Source organism: Equus quagga, unplaced genomic scaffold, assembly GCF_021613505.1.
Source record: "Equus quagga isolate Etosha38 unplaced genomic scaffold, UCLA_HA_Equagga_1.0 1100_RagTag, whole genome shotgun sequence".
Classification (NCBI taxonomy): Eukaryota; Metazoa; Chordata; class Mammalia; order Perissodactyla; family Equidae; genus Equus; species Equus quagga.
Window position 1 is genome coordinate 246,630 of NW_025795545.1, and position 5,223 is coordinate 251,852.

The window sequence follows — 5,223 nt, forward strand, 5'->3', positions numbered from 1 at the left end:
TGTTGGTTGTTGCAAGAAGTCACCCCTTGGGTCTTTTTCCTTGGTCTTTAAAATCAGTTTTTCCTTACTTTACATGAGGTAACTGGAGGTACCTCATGTATCTATGTGTTACCATAGAATACATAATAATGCATGGCTGATAAGTGGATCTAGAGATAGTTTCAAGTGGCCACACTTTCCAGATGACCATGCAGGCTCCCCATCATCTCAGTCTTTTTACATAAATTTAGAAGTAGTCAATATGGATGCCTAGAATATAAAGACACTTAAATACAACATAAATATTTACTGTGAAGAGATAATTGAACATTTTGATATTCTGAGAAAATTTCTTCAAAGAAAATCATAGATGATATGTTCTTATGACTACGTAAAAACTGACCTAATTAGTGGAAATTAATTTGGCCAAGCCCATTATTTGCCAAAACAAAAACCCCACAAATTTAGAATCACTGATATTGGTTGTTTGAATGTATCTCTTCTCAGTCAATTACAGCTAGACTACCAAGAAGTACTTTACTTTGATGATTTAGGATAACATTCATGTCTCTGACCATTAATATGTCTCTGTTGCTAAAAAGGCAAATGGTGAGATTTAACTTCCTACAATAGCCAGTGCCTGAGCATTCCCATAGGTAATGGTAGAACTCCTTAGCCTTTCAACCATTCAAACAGCGTATCCCTAAGGCTGCTCCCCCCTAATTAAAAACATGTCTTTACCTCACTCCAACTTCATCCCAGGAAATTGGGAACTTACCTAAATTTCTACACGCAATGAGAGGTATCTATAAAGAGGAAAATATAACAAGAAAACACCCGGAGGACTAGATACTTGTTGAAGATAGACTCTAATCTGGAAATCTCTTGGGTCATTCTATCAGGAACATCATTCTTCCATTTATTTGTGTGGGCACAGCTGATGGTTTTTACATCATTACTGTTTTAAATGAAAGGTACTGTAAAGTCATTATAGAGTATTTTATTAGACCATTTGGAATAAACTCAAATAAAGTAACCTCTTCTGAACAATTTTCTCCCCTAAAACAATCCTTAGAGAAAAAAAAAAGATGTCTCTCTTGGCCAAGAAACAGTAGAAAACAGCCAAATATAAAAAGCCAGTAATTTGAAAAGAAAAATTGTTAAACAAAGTGAATAAATTGTGAGCTCCATATTAGGAAGTATTTAGGTAAGGCAAATTATATTTCAACCCAAATTAAAGGAAAATCTGTTTCAGCCTTCCTTATCCATTCATATCCCCAATAAAGAAGGGCCTTACTCTAGCTATTAGAGCCTTTGCTCAAGAGGCCCTGAGGCTCAGAAGCAGAAAGTCTTGAGACTGGGAAGCAATTGAAGTTGATTATCATTTAACTATTGAAAAGACAAGTAATCACATACCTGTAGTTCTGGCTTGGTGTGGATGTTATTGATCAAGGCCTGAATCAATGTCAGGTGGAACCATAATGATTTTCAGTCCATTAACTCAGTCCCTTAATGTTAATCCAGTATCACTTGATTAACTGATTCTAGAGGCAAGGTATTATTTTTCAACAAGAGCCTGCATGTACACCAAATTTCTGAGAGATTCCATTGTTATTTGTCTTAATATGACTAACTATGGGCTCCATTGAGCATGCTCATCTCCACTATATTTAGTTTAATGTTGCATTTTCTAGGTCATAATGGTGTTAGATAAAGAGTCATCAAATACCTATATGAATGAGCTGAAGATCTTTATTATGTGCTAAACCACACCAGAAGTTGGAGGTTTTCAGTTTACCTAATAAATGGAGGAAATACAACAACCCTGAATGTTACGTACATTATTCCTAAGATTTAAACAATACATCTAAGTAGTGTTCCTCTCTTACTGGTGAATGGCAAAAGATACAGAAGTTATCCTTGATTTAGAAGAACTATCTGGTATGATCAAGGTTACTGTGAACTAAATTATAACTCAGAGATGGTGAACTAATATATGCATAGGTACAGTTCTCTATATCTATGTCCCAGCTGAATGCAAGAACTATTAATGCTTTCTATGTAACTGAATGAAGTGAAAGAATTTGTTAGATAGGTGATGTCTACAGCAACCTAGAAGCTGAATTTATGTGCACCAATAAGAATAATACACTGAAAACATTCACTGTTTTACACATTGTCTCAGAATATGCAATAACCCACAGTAATTCTCTGTAAGCCACACCCATTGCGCAACTAGAAAATTAAATGGAGAGAGAATATTTGTCATTAGAAAATCAAGAATGGCACGTTCTGCACCATATCTCCCAATAAGAACAACTGGAAGAGCCAGAAAATCATAAAATGCACGTGTGAAAGGCAAAAGCTACATGGAACTTCCTACAGATGCTACAGATGCCTACAGATGCTTCCTACATATACCTTACCCTGGGGGACAACAAAGGGATTCAAGGTCTATCAAGAAAAAGAGGCTTTTATAAACAACTAGACTCTCACTTGAGACAACAAAAGGGTTTACTCTTAGAGTCAGGGTGAATAGAAAATAGATTAGTCCTCAGAGAAATTCAAGACAACTTGGATCATCTAATTTCTTGATTAGATTAAGTTATCTGTGGGTTTTTTTCCCCCAGGCCTAGCTGACAGCTAGAAACAAAAAGAAATCCTCTTTTAAATAAATCATCATGAAATCCTTGAATTATCTCTACAACTTTTTAAATATAAAATCTGGCACAAAAACAAAAATAACAAAGCATAGAAGAATATAAGGCCTAATTGTAAAGAAATATTAATAGAAACAGCTATAGATGATCCAGACTATGAAAAAAAAGCAATTTAAAATAAACTTAGTGTGTTAAAGTAATTAAAGCACAAGATTGATAATAAATTAAATCAAAGAAATTTGATAACTAAGATATTTTGTAATGGAAATTAAGAACTCAGCCACTGGGTTTAACAGCAAATTAGACACATATGAATAGAGAATTAGTAAATGGAAAGTAGGATGAGAAGAGACTGCAAACAAAAGCAGAGAGATAAAAAGATGGACAATGAAGAAAATAACATAACATACATTTAAAAGGTACAGTGGATAGCTCCAACATACATTTAATTTAATTACAATTCCAGAAAGAGAAAAGAAAGAGATTAGGGTAGGCAAAATATTTGAAGAGATATGGCTGAAAGATTTTTACAAAATGATTGAAAGACATTAAACTATATTTATGGGGATTTACGCATTTCATGAAGAATAAAATTTTAAGATGATAAATTTTCAAAAAAGGATAAATAGAAAAAGTACAGCATAATAAAACCAAAAGACAAAGAGAAAATCTTAAGGACACAGTGCATGCAAGGAAGTAACAACAGTACTGACAACCAACTTCTTAAAAGGAATGAGAGCAAGAAGTTAGAAGAATGATACATTCAAAGTGCCAAACAGAAACAGAATTCAATTGCATGAGCCTTACGAGATGAAAATCTTCAATATGGGGATAAAAGGTGGAAATAAAATAGTGGAACAAAGTGCATAAACTCTAACTGAAAAAGTACACTGTTTCTATACTAATATCAGAAAAATGTGGACTTCAAGGCAAGAAGCTTATCCAGATATAAAAGTTTTAAAATGGCAAAAAGGTCAATATAGCAGAAATATATAACAATTATAATTTGGTATGCACCTAAAACATAGCATCGTAACATATTTTTAAATATATTGAAGTGAAAGGAATAAAAGATAAATCAACAGTAGTAGAGAAAGATATTAGCACAACTTTCCATAATTGCAAGAACATGCACACAACAAAAATTCATAAACATTCAAAAAAATGTACACAACATCATTAACAAACTTGATCTATTGACAGAAGAAAGCAATGCACCCCACAACTGCAAAATACATACTCTTTTTAAGTGCACATGGAAAATTTCTTTCATAATTGATTATACGCCGGTCCATAATGAAATTCTCAACAAATTCCAAAGAATTAAATCTCAAGGCATGTTTCTGAACATGAAGAAAATAAGCTAGAAAATAAAAATCTAAAAGTAACCGGAAAATTCCTGTGTTTGAAAATTAAACAGTACATTTATAAGTAGCCCACGGGCAAAGTAAATCACAACAGAAATCAGAAATCATTTTGAGCTTAACAGTAATAAAAATAAAACATACCAAAACTTGTGAGAGTCAGCTAGAATCTTATTTTTGTGTATTAGAAAATGATAAATCTTGAAACATCCATGTACTAAACATATATTCAAGAAGTTATTAACATGATACAAAGTGAAACCCAAATAACAGACGAATGGAAAGAATAAAAATGAGAGCAAGTATATGAGTAAATCTGCATAGTATGGCAGCAACCACCCAAAGCAGGCAATTGCACTGCATTCTCACTTGAAGATGGTCTTGAAGGATTGTAGTAAAGGAGAATCCTCCCAGTAAACAGTAGTTTGAGCAGTATATATGGTTTTGCACTTCACATGGAAGGAGTAATAAAGCCTTAAAAGCAGCTATCTAAACTTTTATCTTAAGAAGCCAGAACAAGCGGAGTAAAGTAAAGCCAAAGTAAAAGGACATAATAAAGATAAAAAAAATCAATAAATTAGAAAACATAAAATAGAGAAAACCAAACAGCCAATATTGGGTACTTTTATACCAACAATGATAAACTTCTAGCAAGAGTGATCAAGAGAAAAGAGAAAAATCCAAATTACCAATATCTAAAATAAAAGAGGAGATAAACATCATACATAGCCCTCAGACTTTAAATGAATAATTAAGGCTTTTATTTAAAATATTATTCCAATAAATTCAGCAAGTCAGATAACATAGGTTAAATATAGGAAAAACATCCTTCTGAAAGTGACTCAAAATTGAAAAGGTAAGCACTTTTGTATCTCCTGAAGAAATGAACTGTCCCTTTTTTGTAGACAACATGACTGTGTCATAGAAAATCTGAATAAATCTACAGAGATTACTTGAAATAAGTGATTTTAGCAAGTTTGTAGGACTCAAGGTCCAAGTAAAATATTAAATTGTATTTCTATGTATTAGCATCAGTACCTATTTGAAAGAAAAATGTTAAACACCCTTTAAAATAGCATCTGAAAACATAAATATCTAGGAAAAGATGAGCAGCATCCATACACTAAAAGCTACTTTTCAAAAATAAATTTTGAATATACTTAAATAGATATATTTTGTTCAGGAATTAGAAAAGTAGACATTATTAAGATAATAATCCC